General features: G+C 37.0%; 1 protein-coding gene across 6 annotated transcripts in view; it reads right to left on the bottom strand.

The window, feature by feature from the left end:
* Positions 1-21,105, bottom strand: part of dlgap1a (discs, large (Drosophila) homolog-associated protein 1a) — a 117,682-nt gene that overhangs the window by 49,717 nt on the left and 46,860 nt on the right. The window lies entirely within an intron of this gene.

The following is a 21,105-nucleotide window of genomic DNA, read 5'->3' as shown; positions in this document are numbered from 1 at the left end:
ACTCAAACCTAACCAAGCAGAGCTGATCTGATCAAATACCCTGTTAGTTCAATGAACATCTGTGTTTGACATTACCCAGCAATAGTCAGGCTTTCAAAATGCTTTTTTGTCTGACAGTACTTGAAAGGATTATTCAAGGATGAGAAGTCTTGACACACTTTTACTGCTCTTCTCAGAGGGAGAGAAAGAAAGCTAAGATTCAGATGATAGATTGACGATGTAAAAAGGAAAGTAGTACTGAGAATCACAATGAAGTATTCAAGAGGAACTAGGTCTTTCGGTGTGCTCGAAATTAACTTGCAAGTTTTTTTTTTATTTCAGTGTTGGCAAAGATTTCAAAGTTTTGAATTTCAATTTAAATTCATACACAGACACACATGCATTTAAACAAATTAAACCAGAGCAGTTCAAGAACCTTTAAAAGACTTTTTTGAGACAGACCCAACTAATGACTAGTCAAGTAGTAAGGGTCAACCTCTAGCTCACTACTTTCATTTCGTCACCAATCCCAACTACTTTCAGCCGCTCACTGTCAGAGTCATTAAGATCAGTGCAAGTTGAGCCTGATGGGACACCAGGCAGGGGCACGATTTCAACATGAAGCCTGATCATTACTCCTAGAGCCTCAATTTCCTTTTTGTACCAATGTCTTTCAGATGTAGTCCGAGCCCAGGCTTTCATCAAGGCTCTTCTTGGAAAGCTCACACTCAGTAATTGCTTGAACTAAGTTCACAAAAATCAAGAGTGATTGTCCTATTTATCAGTCAGGCTATATATGTAGTTCAGTCATGAAACTCTAGATGGCACAGGCTGACGGTTAAACGACTTGACGCAAGCTGATTGGTTCATGCTGCATATGCAGCCAATGAGCTTACTGCCTTGCATTTATATGGCTGGCTAGCATTCACTTGAGATTCCTGTAGCACATTTTCAGAGTTTCTCTGAAACCTTCCAACTTTCCCAGCTCCACCTGTGTAGATCTGCTACGGGTTATTTTATATGCTATTTGTGCAGCAGAAGTATGTCTTATATACTCATGGCACCATATTTCCATATGCATTTGCAGTTGCAAGTTCCTGTACTTGCTTGCAGCAGCAGCAGCAATAATCTACAACTACAGCAATTACCAATAGCAGCAGCAGCATAGCAGATCTATTCCAATGCTATCTCATGATCAATTCGTACGTATTTTACGAGGTGGCTAATTCGTACGAATTTGTATGACCTTACTCATACGATTTTATACGATTTGTCTTAACCCCAGTGTGGGTAGGTTTAGGGGCAGGGTTAGGTGTAGGTCATTCGTACAAATTCATACGAATTGTGCAACTTGTAAAATACGTACGATTTGGCAAAGATCGTATGAATTTGTACGAGTGTGGTTGTACGAATTCGTACGAATTAGCCACCTCGTAAAATATGTACGAATTGCCATGAGATCAGGCTGTCTATTCCGTCAAGACCAAATACATTAAAATTGTCATATCCATCACAATGCTAAAATCTTCAGAGTTGTCATGATTGAACTATTGTAAGCAAAAATTAGCTGGGATAAAACGCTTCGACAGGTATGTGATGTGACAGAATCACTCGTGAACAACTTTGTTTTCTCAATTTTGGGCTTTTTGTAAGGCATACAGCCAAATGTGGCTAACTGCAGATGGTTAGCATGTCCTCATTCACCACACTAATTGCGTGACGTTGGAAATGAGGAAGAACATTTGTTTCAAGAAAGAGAGAAAGAGAGAGAGCAGCAGAGAGAGTGAGAGAGAGCCAACCCTGTTATTAGAGAGGTTATTATTGGTCCTTGTGACAGTCTAATGGGAGGGGGCTGTTGCAGCTTGGAGTGCAAAGCCACAGATCTCAAACACCTACATGCCACACACTCATATCACACATACACAAACAGGAAGAGAGGAGCTCATTTACAGAAAATCTTTAGACGGCCAATTGCAAAGCTACTGATTCACACAGCACTGGGGTTCACAGTGGCCCTGTGAATGTCCTTCACTGTCGTGTCAGCGTCACCTATCCTATTCATAACAATAGGCATCAACCAGATACACATCATCTATAGCTCCTACTTTGAATTTGAAGATCAGGTTAAATGTAACTTATTTTGTCTTCTGGGAAACGTAACAATCTTCTGTAGCCTCTGAAGGGCAGTACTAAATGAAAAAATATGATATTTAGGCAAAATAAGAAAAATGTTCACACCTCCATTCTGTTCAAAAGTTTTTTTTCATGAGCTCAACTTATTTTTTAAAATTATTAACTTATTTGCATATTCCACAAGGTGTATATAAACTTATGAGCACAACTGTGTATATATATATATATATATAAATTAAACTTTCATATATTTTATATAAATATATATATACAGGTCCTTCTCAAAAAATTAGCATATTGTGAAAAAGTTCATTATTTTCCATAATGTAATGATAAAAATTAAACTTTCATATATTTTAAATAAATTGCACACCAACTGAAATATTTCAGGTTTTTTATTGTTTTAATACTGATGATTTTGGCATACAGCTCATGAAAACCCAAAATTCCTATCTCAAAAAATTAGCATATCATGAAAAGGTTCTCTAAACGAGCTATTAACCTAATCATCTGAATCAACTAATTAACTCTAAACACCTGCAAAAGATTCCTGAGGCTTTTAAAAACTCCCAGCCTGGTTCATTACTCAAAACCCCAATCATGGGTAAGAGGTTAACCCAGAAGGCCATCATTGACACCCTCAAGCGACAGGGTAAGACACAGAAAGAAATTTCTGAACGAATAGGCTGTTCCCAGAGTGCTGTATCAAGGCACCTCAGTGGGAAGTCTGTGGGAAGGAAAAAGTGTGGCAAAAAACGCTGCACAACGAGAAGAGGTCACCGGACCCTGAGGAAGATTGTGGAGAAGGACCGATTCCAGACCTTGGGGGACCTGCGGAAGCAGTGGACTGAGTCTGGAGTAGAAACATCCAGAGCCACCGTGCACAGGCGTGTGCTTTTGAACCAGAAACAGCGGCAGAAGCGCCTGACCTGGGCTACAGAGAAGCAGCACTGGACTGTTGCTCAGTGGTCCAAAGTACTTTTTTTCGGATGAAAGCAAATTTTGCATGTCATTCGGAAATCAAGGTGCCAGAGTCTGGAGGAAGACTGGGGAGAAGGAAATGCCAAAATGCCTGAAGTCCAGTGTCAAGTACCCACAGTCAGTGATGGTCTGGGGTGCCATGTCAGCTGCTGGTGTTGGTCCACTGTGTTTTATCAAGGGCAGGGTCAATGCAGCTAGCTATCAGGAGATTTTGGAGCACTTCATGCTTCCGTCTGCTGAAAAGCTTTATGGAGATGAAGATTTCGTTTTTCAGCACGACCTGGCACCTGCTCACAGTGCCAAAACCACTGGTAAATGGTTTACTGACCATGGTATTACTGTGCTCAATTGGCCTGCCAACTCTCCTGACCTGAACCCCATAGAGAATCTGTGGGATATTGTGAAGAGAAAGTTGAGAGACGCAAGACCCAACACTCTGGATGAGCTTAAGGCCGCTATCGAAGCATCCTGGGCCTCCATAACACCTCAGCAGTGCCACAGGCTGATTGCCTCCATGCCACGCCGCATTGAAGCAGTCATTTCTGCAAAAGGATTCCCGACCAAGTATTGAGTGCATAACTAAACATAATTATTTGAAGGTTGACTTTTTTTGTATTAAAAACACTTTTCTTTTATTGGTCGGATGAAATATGCTAATTTTTTTAGATCGGAATTTTGGGTTTTCATGAGCTGTATGCCAAAATCATCAGTATTAAAACAATAAAAGACCTGAAATATTTCAGTTGGTGTGCAATGAATCTAAAATATATGAAAGTTTAATTTTTATCATTACATTATGGAAAATAATGAACTTTTTCACAATATGCTAATTTTTTAAGAAGGACCTGTATATATATATTTTAGTGGTGGGCATAGATTATTATTTTTTTTTCTTTGGTACTTGAGACTGGAAGAACTCCTACAGTAAAATAATTCCACATTGCACAAGTTGCAAACAACCTTACGCCTGTAACACATACTCCGTCTGCAGTGCGTATGCGTTGCATTTTTTTTTTTACGCACCCATGTTAACGGATTCCAGCGTTCACGCGGTTGTGGTCCGTCAGTGCGTTCCAGGAGCGGTGCGTCTGCAGCGCATGTTCGCGGTAAAAATTAACATGGATTGACATGGAAATGCAGTAATTTCACAATAAATGTATACTAATTAAAGCCTACTGTTTTTAACACGCAACACATGGGCTTTTGGGTAGGTTTAAAACAAGAAAAAGAGCCTTTAGATAAACGAGGCAACATGATATAGGCCTATGCACTTTTATGGAAGCAGAAAAACAAAGTTCATTAAGAACAGTGCGATTACGTGTAATGCAGATTTAAATGCAAAAGGCACGAGAGTCGACTGTTTCTGTCAGTGGTGCTTTCATTTTAAATATTTGCGATATCCCAACAAGAAAAGTAGGCAAATTGTTGTGTTTAAATGTTTAAATGATGCTGCTGCTGCTACATCCACAGACATGCTGCTGTGGGCATGTAAGAAATACTGCTGCTTCACATATATAGGAAATAACCCCCATATAGCATACATGAATCACTCCGTAGCAGATCTATACAGGTGGAGCTGGGGAAGGTGAAGGGTTTCTGAAGCACATTACTACTGCTAGAGCACTAGCCAAGTATTTGAATGTTGAGCGGCAAGCTCATTGGCTACTGATACAAAAAGGGCCAATTAGCTGCACCATGTGATGATGTCATTATGTCAGAATGAGTTTGCCCTATCAGACTGTGCCATCTAGAGTTTCATGATAGAACTTTGGATTAATATTGTAAAATAGCAATACAATTAAAAACAACTGATTTATATAATATATAAAAAAAATGTATTTCAGCAGCCTTTACTCCAGTCTTCAGTGTTGCATGATCTTCCAGAAATCATTCTAATATGCTGATTTGGTGCTCAAGAGACATTTCTTGTTATCATCAATGCTTAATATTTTTGAGGAAATTGATAAGTTTTTTGAGTATACTTTGATGAATAGAATGTTAAAAAACAGCATGAAATATGTGATGAGTGGGCCAGGGCCGAGAGCCGTGGGAACAGAGCGAGGCCAGTGGAGTAATTGAAAATGAGCGATACTTGCACCACTCGAGTTCTCGAGTCCCACGGAGGAGCTCCGGAAGGAGGAGTAACGACAGTGAAGGATGAGAGAAGTCTGCCCCACTCATCACATATTTCATGCTGTTTTTTAACTTGCTGAATAAAAGTATTAATTTCTATAAAATTCCCATGCATGTAAACGTGTATACATAATTTATTAACAATAATATTTTATTATAATATAATGCATACCACAGATTAACTCAGAAACACTGCATTCAGCACTCAGTTCTGAGTTTGATATCGATATTGAAACTAGGGCTGAACGATTAATTGCATTTGCGATAATATCGCAATATGAAAAAACTTGATTTTTCAATCGCAGAGGCTGCGATTACACTCGGTCCCATGACACGCGAGATTAAAGAGGTCCATTTGACTGGACTTGAAGATAGAGCTGTAGTCAAGTCCAGCTTTGTCGAGTCCAAGACAAGTCCAAGACCAGTCGAGACCGAGTCCAAAGAGGTTAGAGTCCAAGTCAAGACCGATTCCAAGTGAGAGAAAAAAAAGGATCCTCTTTAAGACCACATACTTAACTACTGATAATGTATGTGATGCGAGAGACAGCATATCTCCTATTCTAAGAAAATATTAGTTAAAAATTACATTATTATTTGTAATGATCAAAAAGCATGTGCGAAGTAACTAGATCCTGGAGGGCCAGTGCCCTGCAGAGTTTAGCTCCAACTGGCCTAAACACAAGTTTCTAGTGTGTCTAGTAAGAGCTTGATTAGCTGGTTCAAGTGTATTTAATTAGGGTTGGAGCTAAAAACTTTTCAGAATGCAGCAAGTGCACCACTGGTCATGTGACAAGAATCAACGAATCAGCTTTATCCTTTCCCGTAACAAAATTGAAAACTAAGCCAAGATGGAGAAACAACTGATCATAGCTTTACAAGGATAGCCATTTTTAAAATGCATTTAAAAATGGCTATCGATATCAAACTCAGAACTGAGTGCTGAATGCAGTGTTTATAATTTTTAGTGCTGGAAATCCATTTATCCTTTGCTGAAACTTCTGCTTCTTCATGGAGAGCAGGTCATGGTTGCTTAGCAATGGCAGACGCCACTGGAGCGCAAGCATAGAGTGCAGGTTACAGAGTGCTTTGGAAAAAAGGAGAAAACGGCACGCCTAGCGTTTTCCACATGTTTTCAGGTGTGACATGCAAATGTGGTTTTGTTTTGAAGGAAAAAAAGCATATTGCTGGACTCAGTAGAGACCAACGAGAACATTTGGTGAGTCCAATGACCAAGTACGAGACAAGTCTGAGTGCAAACACCAATGAGTCCGAGACAAGTCCGAGACGATAGAAAAATGTCTTGAGTCCTACTTGAAGATCGATCGGTATATGACATCAAAGTACGGCGAGAGAAAGCATAAGGAGATGTCCACTCTCTTATAGTTCTCACAGTATTTTGATGACACACACAGATCGGTCTAATCAGTGCTGCTTCAAATCATACACCTCTAAGAGCAGTCTTCAAAGGAAGCATCACGCTACAGTGTGGCCAAGTCTGCGGTTTGGGGAACCCCTCCATAAAACGTGTGTATAGTAGTCAACATTTGAAGTGGATCAAAACCTTTCATCAAAGTTGTCCTAAAAACAAAATAAAAAATCCTTTCATATCTTAGGACAACTTTGATTAACTTTTTTGATCCACTTCAAATGTTGACTACTGTATATCTCCAAACACGACTGAGCTAGTTTTGAGTAGCAATTGGGCATGTTTTGTTGTGAAAACCTGGCAACCCTGGCACGCTACATGCAGAAATGTTTGAAAGCGTATATATAATATGAATGTACTTCAAAACGGCACATTGAAATTACTCAAGCAGTAACAGTGTTACAGTGCATTTCATTACTGAAGACTTTGACCTTAAAATAATATATATAATAAGGTAATATATATATTCTTATTTATTTAAAGTCTTTCTAAAGCAGTGGTTATCAAAGTGTGGAGCGCACGGGCCATCAGCAGAAAAAGAAAATAAATAAAAAAGTAAACAGCCAAAGGACGTAACTTAGAATGGGAGATGGATCGGTTTGTGAAAGGGAAGAGAAAAGCCATAGATAATGTCGCACAGACCCAGCCAGATGCTTGTCATTCGAAAGCTAAATGCAGAAAATATGATGAGGCATATCTTGGTCTTGGCTTCACATGTCTATACCAGACGCGCCGCAACAGCTCTACTATACAAAGGACGCAACAAAGCGACCATTTGAAATCATTTAACTTTGTGTCAGTACGTCATAAATAGAACAAGGCATTAGTTTAATGTCACTGATTATAATGGGTTTTGCCGCTTGCGTCTGGTGTAGACATGGTGTTTAATGTCATTGGTGAGGAGGAAAGCCTTTGTGTGTCCTATGCCTTAGCGGACAGCATTAAACCCACAATAAATAAATAAATAATAGAGAGAATAATAATAATAATAATAAGTTATTCTCTCTATGCTATTTTTGAATGTTTCAAGTTATGCAGGGTTTTTTTTTTCCTGAAGGTTTTTTAAATTAAAAAACATTACTTTTTCATAATGTTTAGTGAAATTATTTAGAGCGACCAAAAAAAGTTTGACAACCACTGGTCAAAAGTTAACAGACAGTGTTTAAAAAGTGCATTCCATATGTTTACATATGTTTATTACAGTGACTTTGAATTACCTAAAGTAGTGTGGTAAAGCAGCAGATTTGTTTTTATATAATTCTGCAATCTACTTTAGTTTGTGTGATTTGTATATTAATGTATACACCAGGCTTATTTGTCAGTGCTTTATGTTGTCATAATTATTACACGCTTACAAGGTTGGAAGTTCAACAAATCAGTCAATATACTGTGATTGTAGTTGTTTAATAAAAATGTCATTCATATCAATTCACGCATCACCTAATTTCATTTTAACATAGGCCTGGCTTACAGAAAAGAACATTTCTGTTAAATCTATCTAATATTGTGCTGGTCATACTATATAATGATTTTTAGCTCGTCTTTGTTGAATAATACAGAACATAAAGAGCTTTAAAAAATAATCACATATTAAATCGCAATCGCAATATTGGTAAAAAAATAAAAAAATAAATTATAATAATAATTTTTCGCAACTAGATTATTTTCCAAATTCGTTCAGCCCTAATTGAAATCAGTAACACTGTTTTAGTGTGATGTGTTAGGCTTGATGAGAAACAGCTCTCCAATTGGCAGTTATTAATTAGGACAATATTATATCAACTCTGATAATAGTGAACTAATATGTTATATCTGCCGTAAACATTCACAGATTCTAAGAATGCACTTTGTGGACCATCCCATTATGTGTGCCTTCATTTTATAGTGCATATAAAACTGACATATTAATGTCATATGCATCTTGATAAAGCCATTCCCCTCAGTCATCTCTGGAGAGATGCCAAATGAGAAAAACCTAACAGTTCCTGCAGCTCACATCCTGGAATTGTATTCCGTCTGCAAGGGAAATAGGTCATTGTGACAGGTGGAGTGTGGATTGGCCATGATATGATTCCCTGTAAAAGCTTTCTAATGGAGACTAACACCTGCCACCCACCTTCCCCTAATACTGGTGAATCCTCTACTACCATTCATAAGACTGTGACACCAATTCATCATTCCCTCAGTGTTGTTTTTCCCAGATTTAGTAAAGTTATCTTGAGAATAGATTGTGAATCTCTACTGTGTCCCAGTACTATGTCATTATATGTGTCACACTCTACAGTATCAAGTAGCAATATCAGCTTTTATTTATTTATTAATGTTTTTAGTGGCTACATCACTTCTGAAGTTCTGAAGATCACATATTAATAATTATCTTACTAACACATTAAATTATGCAACAATTTATTAAATTAATACAATTTGACAATGACAATGAGTAATATGCATTGCTAAGAACTTCATTTGGACAACCTTAAAGGCGATTTTCTCAGTATTTTGATTTTTTTCACCCTCAGATTCCAGATTTTCAAATAGTTGTATCTCAGCCAAATATGGTCCTATCCTAGCAATCCATACATCAATGATAAGCTTATTTATTCAGCTTTCAGATGCTGTATAAAGCACAGTTTCGAAAAATTGACAAAATTGTCTGGTTTTGTGGTCCAGGGTCACATATGGTAACACTTTTGTATTAACTAATCTCAGTATTAACTAGGTGCTTATTAGTATGCATATTACAAGCATATTGGCTATATATGAGTACTTAAAAAACATTAATGCCTTATTCTGCATGACCATATTATAGATCACTTAAACCTACTCCATAACTACTCCAACTGTTTATTCAATTATTGGAATCACAATACTACTTTGTGTCATCCTCGCCACAAGGATGAACTGTTTTATTTCAAATCAAAGCTAAATACACACAGAAACAGCGCATCCTTGTGGTGCGGATGATACAGAACAGCATACACAGCATATGGTGATATGGACAGACACAGAGGAGACCGTTGACAAAGGAATTATTGAATAAAGTCATTAGTTTTGTTTTCGTCGCTTACAAAAAGTGTTCCCGTCGCTTCATATAACCCAGATTGAATGTCTGATGGCAGATGGAATATTCTGAAGACGACTTTCATACCTTTTCTGGACCTCTACACTGTTATTTATTTGGCAGTCTATAGGACAGTCTCAAGCCTCTCGGTTTTCATCCAAAATATCTTAAATTGTGTTCCGAAGACGAACTGAGCTTTTACGGGTTTGGAATGACATGGGGGTAAGTGATTAATGACAAAATTTTCATTTTGTGGTGGAGTATCCCTTTAAGCATAAGCACAGAAGTTGTGCTGGTATGTGTGTTGTGCCATATTTTTATGGGTGACAAAGAGTATATTACATTACTGCAGACAATGTCCATCTGTCTTTTTCGTGAGTATTAACGAGAGAGGTTACACAGCATGAGTAATTAGTCTCTGAGGGAAAAGGGTTGCCACACAGTGGCTGAACAGATGGGAAAAAGCATAAAAAAATATATACATACAGGAAAAGTAGAGCATAATATATATATATATATATTTTAGAACTGTGATCTAAACATTTTGTGATGTACCTATTAATGAAACAATTATGCATTTTATTCATTCATTTTCACATATCCTGATCATAAAATAAGACAAGACTACAGTTCTGAACTGTTACTCCAAACAGTTTCTTGTATCTTGGTGATGCTTGAAATCACAGCTGACTATGAGCTCTCGTACAGACAGAAGTTGTGACAGAATGGGATTACTATGATGAATCGGTAGTGTTTTCCCCTTATTTAATGCTGTGGTTGTGGGCATCCACAAGCGTATGGAGAGCTAACACTTTTTTCCTCCAGTTTCCAAGCCACTTACCAGTGAGGGAATAATTACAACCTTGCATAAAAAATTCATAACATTCTTGACACAAGAAATCCTCCAAAAGAAGTACTGTATATAGACATACTGTACAACAGGTCAAATCTCTGTTGAAAAACAATGACCGAAAGCACAGTGCTAATATTTCCCTCTCTATTCCACTTCAGAAGATGCGATCCATCACCACTTCTCTCCTGACTTCCTGAGACAACAACCCTAGAAAGATCCATGACCCCTTCTGTTCCTTACCAGCCACTTTTGTCTCCATCCACCCATCCCTCTATCCATCTATTCCTGCCTATCCTTCTCCCTTCGGCTTGACAGACTTGGACGCCTATGGCCTTCAAAACCCCCAATCTCAGCAGGGAACTATAGCCTTGACTCTCCTCAGTTGCACATTTATCACTTACAGATGGATGGAGGTGCACATACCAATATAAAGATGACCAACATGGACTTACAGTACATGCTCACACACACTCACTATAGTCACATACATGCGCATGCCCATGCAGAGAATGATGAGATGATAAAGATGTGGGTCAGAGCGATATTGATCCCAGTCCGGAGGTATACCGCTGGAGGCAGCCTGATTGATAGTGTACCAAGGACCAGGATAATAGATTGAAATTTAATTTGTTCATAACACAATATCCATCTGACATTTATACATAGTTTAAAGAAAATGGATTAGCCTATGAGAACAAACGCATCAGTTATGATAAATGATAATGCAAGAAAAAAAATGTTCATAATCTATGAACCTTCTGACAAATCGCATTGTACGTCTGGGTTATCCTGAGTTATTGTGCAGAGAGAAGAGGGTTTTAGAAGCGGCTGTAGTTGTATCAAGACTTGTGTAATTAGTTGGCACAGCTTTAGCTGTAGTGAGGATGGTGGAGCTACTGAATCGATGCAAAGGCCTTTGTGCATTTTGGTGACTCAAGAGCCTCTGTTTGCAGACTTCCTGCGAGCCAAAAATAAACTCAACATGAATAGATTTCCTCTCTTCCCACGCAGGAATCAGAGAAGCAGAGGGAATGAGATAGAGGAGAAGGGGTGTAATGATCATTAGCTGTCAGGAGGATCTGATTTTCATGGGCCTGCATTTCTTAAGATGGGAAAGGTCATGTGTCATCACCGGATATGACTCTGTAGACTATGGATTCGCTTGTGGGTAGTTTATATTGTACAAGGTATTTTGTGAATCATGTTTAATGGATTTTCGAAGAGCTCAGATGCATTTGAGGGGTCAGGTTAGCAATGCATTCTTAGCACCAGCTGACAGATCAGGTGTATCCATTTATTCAAAAATAGCCATGTATTCTGTTGGAATAACTTTATAGATATATCTCTAATGTTTTTCCACTGTACACATTTTTGGAAGGCTTTTAAAAGTATAACATTTATAAAGAATATTCTGGTCACTCATTTCTTTGTAATGAAAGTCAATGAGGACTGGAACAGTCAAGCTTCAAACTTATTAGACTTCTGAAGACATGCAATAATTTTATACTCACCCTCATGTTGTTGAGGACAAAAGAAAATATTTTGAAAAATGTTGGTAGCCAAAAATTTTGGTGACCACTGACTTCCATTATTGAGAAATTTCTCAAACTATCTTTTATGTTCCACAGAAGAAAGAGAAAGTCATACGGATATGGAACAACATGAGGGTCAGTAAAATCATTTTGTGAACTATCCCTTTAAATGTCAGGCTGACAAAGCTATTGTATAGCTATAATTGGAATATAGTGCACAGGTCATGTTGTTGACATCTGATACTTTTATAGTGCTTCTGCATCCTTTTTGAAGCTTAAAAGATCCAGTCTTCATTCATTGAGATATCATTAAAAAAAAAAAAGAGTGACCAGTTTAGTGTAGAAAATGTCTTACAGTATGTGTTCCTCAGAAGAAATAAAGTCAAACAGGTTTGGAACAACATGCCAGTTGTACATCATGGCAGAATTCATTGCATTAAGGAGCTACTTCTACCTTATTGGACTCGTCATGTGGATATTTTAAGCCTTTCATATTGACTCTCACTGGATAGTTGTGCTCCATGTGACCTTAAATAAACCCTGATATATGACAGTGCAGGACTTTACCCTTTTATGTTCACAGGTCAGGTATCTAAACTTAAATAGGGAGAGAAAAATATCAATAGAATCCATAAAGTTTAATAATATACTATGTGGTTGTGTTTAGTTCTGGATTCAGCGTGTATGTGCACAAATACGTTCTGTTCCAGAAATATCTCAAAAGATGAGGGGTGAATGTCACCATGGTAACAGATGGTTTTAATATAAATTGCTGCAGTCCTTCTACAAAACATTTCTGCTCCTTTTAAAAACAGCCCGGGCATGACTCCATGAAATGTACCAGGCACTGGCTTCAGGGAAACTCCAATGAACTAGCAAAACAACATTTAATATTAAAGAGGTCCTATTATGCTTTTTCACTTTTTGAATTTTAGTCAGTCTGTAGTGTGTATGTTTGGACATTAAAAAGATCTACAAAGTTACAAATCTCAAAGTCCACTCCAAAGGGAGATATTTCGTTTTTAAAAAATCCCTTTTCAAGAACTTCAACGAACGGCTCGTTTAGACTACAGCGTTGTTTTCTGGGTTTTGTGATGTCACAAAGCGGCCCATTAGAATATCATTAAATAATTCCCGCCTATGGAAATTCGAATGGTTGGGAGGTGGGGAGTGGCGAGGTCGTGGTTAGAACACATGGTTGAGTGCATCAGACAAGAAGACGACGAAGAATAAGCACTTCATGTTTTATAATACAAAAAGTAATTCATAAATAACTATTAAAATTGACAGCAATGCATATTTACAGTACCTTTGTAATTTCTGAATTTTTGAAATAAACATAATCCATATTACCATTGCAAAGCCTGAATCCATAATCAGAAAGGCACGCAAAACAAATAACGTTTGCTAACAGTTGCCGGTTATATTACAATACATAAAATTTCAATTATCACTTAAACAGAGTAAATAAGAGAGATGACTGAGGACGATAGTGAATGATTTGTAGATTCTGAGCACCACAGATAAAAAATCTAATCTTGTACATTGTGTGGTAAGTACTGCAGCTCCATATAAACAGAGCAAGTGCGATCGCGAATCTTGAAAGTGAAAGTGAAACTAAAAAGCGATCATGCACTCAAAAGCAGTTTCAATGCCAGGCATAATAGTGGCTAATCGAGTCATTTGTACCAGGCTGTGGAGAAAGGTATTGTAATAATATAAATTATGTGAAAAATATTGCTTTTTTTGAACCACCAAGCATGAATCTAGTACACCCCCAAAACAAAATCAAGACTTTGTAAAAGAGCATAATAAGACCCCTTTAAAATTCAATTGGTTTTTATGAATTGACCTCTAAAGGACTGTTAAATCTGAGACAGCTCTAGCAGAAACAAAGACACACACATAACTACAAAATACTATACAGTACATGCAAATCATTATGTATGTCAAAATCAAATCTTTCCAAAGTATTGAATGAAACTGTAGTGAAAAATAAAGTATACATAAGGTAATTATGTAAAAATGTTAGAGTTATAAATAAGAGTCCTTTCTTTTATAGCTGAACGGTTTCAATGTCATGTCTGCAAAACATTGGCATTAGCTGATTAAAACAAGTTATCCGGAAAATTGCATTGCAAGGATTCCATCACAAGGACAGTACCAGCTGTGAAAAAAAAAGGGTTTAGAGGGTATACAGAAAACAACTGTAGGCTAGGGTTGATTACTTCAGTTCAGGTTTCAGCTTTATTTTACATGTCTTTGTTATTTTGAGGGGGTTAGAATTAAACAAATTAGTATAATATAGGTACTTAAAAAGTAAAAACTAAATTTCTTCCATAAATTGTTTGAGATCAATTCAGATGGATAGCTGGATTTTTATTTAGTATTCTGCATGGCGTTTACTACACAGTGGCACAGTAAATCACTTCTAAAATGCATTAAATATTAATGTGCAAAGTTTTTTTTATGTTCTTTTGAGTCATGTCTAAGTATGTCCACTATTCCTTATATAGATCTATATTTATTATTCATTTAGTAGGTTTTTTAATTTCCCTTTGAACAATTGAATTCTCTATATAGTTAACTATTTAATATCAACAATGCACTGAGCTATAGCACAGAACTGATATGCACGACAAAATAATAATAATAATTTGCGATTAAGCTGCTGTCAAGCACAAAGGAAAATGTACATGACTGGGGTGGGTAATTAGAGCTCTAGCGTAATGTACAAATTGTACAGTACATATATTTATAGTGCAGCTGCCATTAACAACTGACAGATAAAGACTTCCGGAGCACTACATGTTGAAAAACTATAGAAATTTCCCCATTAAAATTTTTAATAAGAACATTGTAGTTTCAGCACAACAGTAAGGTGTCAACCCTGTGACTTTTTTGAAGTTATAATAATATTACAACTTTTGCTTAAGATAGCAAAATGCACTTTTTGAACATTTAAACAGATTATTTCTAAATTACAGTATATAAATATACCTGATCAAACTGAAAAAGGAACGTTTCATAGAATAACCCTGTTCATAGCTCTGTTTTACCATATTTAATTCACCAATTACCCCTTTAATTCACAGATGTACCCCTTCGGGTTTAATTCTTAATTATTTAATGTATTTCATTAACTGTGCTTATTCAATCTAGTCCAATTCTAACAGGGGTAACTTAAATGTTTACTTAGCTAATTAATCACTGATCATACTTATGATATAAATTTACAAAGAATTGCATTAATTTGTAATATGAAATGTATGTAATATGAGGCTTTTAAATAATGACAGTGCAGTGTCAGGTACAGATTTATCTGCAACACGTTTACAATGATACATTCTCTGAATTGCAGGTCATTATGGTCATCTGACTTTGTTTAATGCGGCTCCATAAGGTCACCCTTTGTTTAGTATAGTGAGCGATGAGCTCTCCTAAGCAGTGTAAACGTACGAAAGGAAAGGGTACACCACTGGGTTTTCAGACTGCCAAATGACCTTTTAATGATAGAGCAAGCATTTGAATGAGGATAATTAAAAAGCTATTGGATTGGATTTCTAAGCAACTATGTGGAGTGATAAGGGAGATTATGTTGCTAAATCAGGACAAAAACCCCAGTGGCGTGGTATTTCCCCGGTGGGTTCCGTCCTTTAAATGTAAGCACTTGAGTTGTGAAGCCATTCAGGATAACCGTTGTACATACTGTACTGCATGTGCTGTACTAAATGAATGCAACATGCTTCTATTAAGGTAACACAAAGCATTGTTGACTTGACTCTGAGTAGTATCAATGCTCACATTGAGCTATACTGAACACAAGACACGGTTTGGCACCTTAATTCAATAAAATCTAAACCACAGATTAAAAACTTACATCAAATGGGTAATACATACCTTTCAAACAAATTTCTTTCCAATAAATATTTTACATAAACAAAATAAATTCTCTTACTTAATAAAAAATAAACGTACACAGCACGCACTGTATAAGTACTGTGCTTTCCAAATATACAATGACAACCAGAATCTTAATACAGAGTAAATTAAAAGCCATTAAAAGAAGCATAGATGCAAAATACAGAGATCATTTATTGTGAATATATAATCAATATACTGTATTTGGTCCCCCCAATACTGATTCTAGACTTTTTCTAGATTTTTGAATGAAGTGACCAAATTCAAACAAAATTTCAAACAAATTTAAATGTATTACAACAGAAATTTAACACAGAAAGTCAGTGATTGTCATATCTTCTCTTCTTTTCATTTCACCGTGAAACACATCTTAAGCCACTTTCCTCTCATCCTTTCCTGCACCAATAGTGCTGAGCAAGTAAATAGCATAGCCAACCATCAAGAAAAGGGGGGCGGTACATAAATATTTAAAAAATAAAAATGCTAGCTCTGGTCTCACTAACACTGCCAAAAATTCAAAAACTACATGTTTATATGTTATACTGTATGTTTATATATCCAATATAGATAGATAGATAGATAGATAGATAGATAGATAGATAGATAGATAGACAGAGATAGATAGAGAGATGGATAGAAGATGATAGATAGATAGATGGATAGATGATTAGATAGATAGATACCGATAGATAGACCGATAGCTAGATAGATAGATAGATTGATAGATATATTTGCATGAAAAAGATAAACTGGTTACATGGCACCGTGGACTAGAGTCTTGTTTATAATAACTAAAATTAGTTAAAATGAACTTTATTCGATTACTATACCTTTACAAAAATAAAAATCTACATTTTGACTGTGTTGTTGTTCTCTAAATTTATATTACAAGGCAAATGAAAAGTGGAAAACAATAAAAGAAACATTAGGCTGTAACTTTAGCAAAGGGAAAGGCCTGGTTGTGTGTTATCATATTAACTGTAAGCCATTTTATCTGACAAAATTGAAGTGAGATCCACATGAGAGATGTTTAAAGTCAGTGCAGATGTTATCTGTCAGCACACATCCTCCACTGATTAGCCGCTCATTCCACAGGGCTTAAGCATTCTCCCTAGGCCCAGCATTCGTGACACTACTCCATTTTTTCTTTCAGTCAAGCCGTGATTACAGCCTGAGAACTACAGACCACAAAGACCCCTCTCTAGCCAATCAACTGAGAACTCAAGTTTGAGTTTTCTCAAGTAAAGAAAAGACATGTCATCAGGAAAAACAGGTGCAAAGATGGTCGCAGGCTCTAGAGATTTTTCATGCTTTTTTCCAGCATCTATCTTCTAAAAACAATTAAATATTACCAACATACATAACAAAAAGTCTGCCAATATACGTATAATGTATAGGTGTTTCTAGGGCTGTTCCTCCATAATGTGATTTTGTGGGAGTGGATGACCCTCTTTGATGTTACAGTAGCTCCAGAAGGAAGTCAATGTAACTCCATACTCAAAAAGGAAGTCTACAAAGCAACTCTAGGCCAAATGCCAGTCTGCCAACTTATGTCTTCCCTGATTTATTTCAACATTTTTGTATGAATATACACAAATCAGCCTTGTGTGCCTACCAAGCTGATTTAGCTTATCTACTTTATCCAGCTAGACTTTTAGTCAAACAGCTTCTCCAGAAGCAATGTCAGTCTACCAGCTAGACTAGAATCAAACCAGCATAAACAAGCCTGGACCAGCATTGAAATTCATACTAAAGTGGACTTTTCATGCTGGTATTATGCCTGACAGTTTCTTTAGACAAAATGCATGGCTACTTTCAAATTACTGACTGATAACGATGATTTTTGGGCCCAGATGTTATATAGTATACCAGCAGGGACTAACATATCCATGCTAACTAGCCACATTTTGACCCCTAAATGAGACAGAAGTGCCTTTCACTATGAGCTCCAGTTTCACCTCAAATCAAACAAGTTATGTCTGAAAGATCATTTTCAGCCCAGAGTTTCCAAGTTTATGGTTAGACAGTGAGAAAACATGGCAACTGGAAATGGATGCATCATCTGTATTAACAATAAATTTGTTTAAATTAATAAAGTAGTTTTTTTTTCTTTTTTTCTGCAAAACAAACAAAACATGCAAGTACTGTACAATTACAGCACCTGCATGAATTAGATAAAAACATAAAAAAGTAAAAACATGCCAGATGCAAATTCTTTATTCTTCATTTTATAGAAACAGAGAAGTAAAAAATATCTTCAAAATTATTTGAATGCAACCGATGTCATAATTGGGACTTTCTGATTCATAAATATGAACTTTCCAGGAGGATCTGAATACACGAAGAGACAAGCTTAACTGTAATTTAAATCTGAAGGTTTTAGTGATGGTCATCATTATTACAAAATAAACCAGGTACGATCATCAGGACCCAAATACAAAGCAGATGGGTCTTTATCCTAAAGGGGTTTATTTTACAGTAATAACTGACTGATTGTAAATTTTCATGCTAAATGTACTGCAACTTATATAAATGAAATGGGCATGAAATATTGATTTGAGCTGAAATTATTTTAGTGTGCTGGAAAAAAAACTCTGGAGTGAAATCCGTTGCCAGGGACAACAGGCAAAGCTACACTTTAGCATCATTACACACAAATATCTGACTGCAGAATGCCACAATTGGCTAATCAAAATCACAATTCCACAGTGTCTGCATACTGCATATATGGTGGCAGGCCTGATGAAACCATATGTTGAGTAATGCTGTTTATACTCTCACATCAATCTCTGCTTTTCAGCTGCTGTGCTCGAGAAATCACAGAGTGGGGGAAGGAAAAGCATCTGTAACGCTGTTTTAATGGAATCAAAAGGTTAGCAAGCACTGGCTCATTATGTCACACATCGGGCAGTATGCAGAAATCCATTATGCATCAGCACATGAAAACGAGGAAATGCAAAGGAAAAGAAGAGATAAGGGAGGAGAAATGTCAGAAAGCTGAGCCGCAGGCTGCATCCTCCAGTCCGCCTGGGATACGTCAGAGTGTGTGAGTTTGTGTGTGCCAGTGTGTATGTATGTCTGCGTGTCTTTGGGAGAAAAGAAGCACATTCCCACCCACTCAATCCCATGATTCAACCAAGCCTGCACCAGGCGTGGGCTTGAGAGAGAGAAAAAGAGCGACAGAGAAAGAGCTCTCTTTCAGAGAAAGCGAGAGAGGAGAGACATGGAGAAGAGAGCGAAGCAAGCAAAGGAGATGCAATGAGAGAGAAAGAGAGAGAGAGAGAGAGAGAGAGAGAGAGAGTGCAATGTTCCTTTCAGCTGGTGTTCAGGCAGTGCTTTGAGGAGAAAGGCTGCTGGGCCAAGAATGGGGAGAGTTGGGCAGGTTTGAGGCGATTTTGCTCCTGATGGCTTCAGCTCATCAGGACAAGTCTTAGGAGTATTATTTCCACTTGTCGATGTTTCCTTCAAAAATCTGGGTGAATTGAGATAGGCTACTTATGATGGAAGCAAATGGGATGAATAAATGTTAAATGCTTGGCTGTCTATTCAGGATGAGAAAACTCCTGGATTTCAACAAAAATGCCTAAATTTGTGTTCCAAAGAGGAACTAATGTCTTACAGGTTTGGAACAACATAAGGGTGAGTCATTTATGACAGAATTTTTATTTTTGGGTGAACTATCCCTTTAAATCCAAAACATGGCCAACTGATTCACAACAAGTATGAGTAATATGTGAATTGTGGTGCTCCGTTAGGTTTTACAAGGCAATGGAGACTTGAATGATCAGGTAAACCCGACTGATTCAGTTATTCAAGTGTGGGCTTGTTAAAACGACACTAAAATCCATGTCGTTAAACAGATTTGCAAGAGCATAAGATGACAGATTGAAAGGTCTCTTCCTGACAGGCTACAGGTGTAACATCAGTCCCAGTCAGTTGGGGCCTCTCAATGCCAGTCTGGTGTCCCCATAGATCACTGTAAGATCATAACTCTTCACATTTTTTGTCAATCACTGCAAACAGGTCTGGATCAAAAGATCATCTGCCCCTGGGGCACAAATGTCATCCAACCCACACATGATGCCACATGACGCTCTCGATGTGAAACTTTATGATGATACTGTTTAAGTATCTCTACCTGTTAAAAAGAAAATGGTTGTTTTTTGAGTTAAAAATCAACTTCAGGTTGCTTGTTGCTAAGTTACTAAGCATAACTAAGTTCAATTAAAATATATGTTATTAGGAACTGCTTCAGGTTTTCAAGATAGTCTGATTTGCTGTTCCCAAATGAAGAGTATCTTAGGTAAGTGACTATTGTCATTTATGAACAGAACAAAAACAGCACCAAAAAAGTCAACCAAAACTACATTTACACTACATGCCGACATTGTAATTCTATCCTGATTGCAAAATAAATAAATGTATCTAAATGATAAAATAAAATATACTGAAGCATGTGCCCTACATGCCTTGTTAGTAACACTGTCATAATTGTAAATGATTAAAATCAGACCCTCACAGTTCAAGGACAGTACACAAGTTATATGAGGGAAAATGTCCCATAGGTTATATCTGGGAAAATGTCTTGCCAGTATTTCTGCAGCACATGCAGCTGGTATTAGCCACTTGTATTCCCCATGAAATGTTTTCTTCAGGCCATGACTGTTTCATTAGTGTGCTTCTCTATCTCTCGCTCTTTCTCTCTCTCACACACACACAGACAAAGAAGGGAAAAAAGAAACAAGCAAACAAATATCAAACGGGCACCCTCTTCACATTTTCCCGATGCAAATGTCCTCTGTTAATGTTTAGTGCCTTGAGTTAGGTGACCATAAAAGTTCATGCAATTTGCATAAACAGATTCAAACTGCACTTTAAGACTGTAAAGTCTTGTGGGAAATCTAACATAGAGCTGATGGAATTAGATGTACACGAGTCTTGTTTTAATTTTACTGAGAATGATGTTTGAAAATTATTTTGTTTGGCTAATTCTACTTTTAAGAAAATCATGTTACACAAATGTAAATGTAATGAGACACGGTCATCGAAGAAGTTATATTGCATCTCTAACAGTCCGAGCTACCAT

Source organism: Cyprinus carpio, chromosome B2, assembly GCF_018340385.1.
Source record: "Cyprinus carpio isolate SPL01 chromosome B2, ASM1834038v1, whole genome shotgun sequence".
Taxonomy (NCBI): Eukaryota; Metazoa; Chordata; class Actinopteri; order Cypriniformes; family Cyprinidae; genus Cyprinus; species Cyprinus carpio.
Note: the sequence above shows the minus strand (reverse complement) of the source record. Positions and strands in the feature narration are given on the sequence as shown.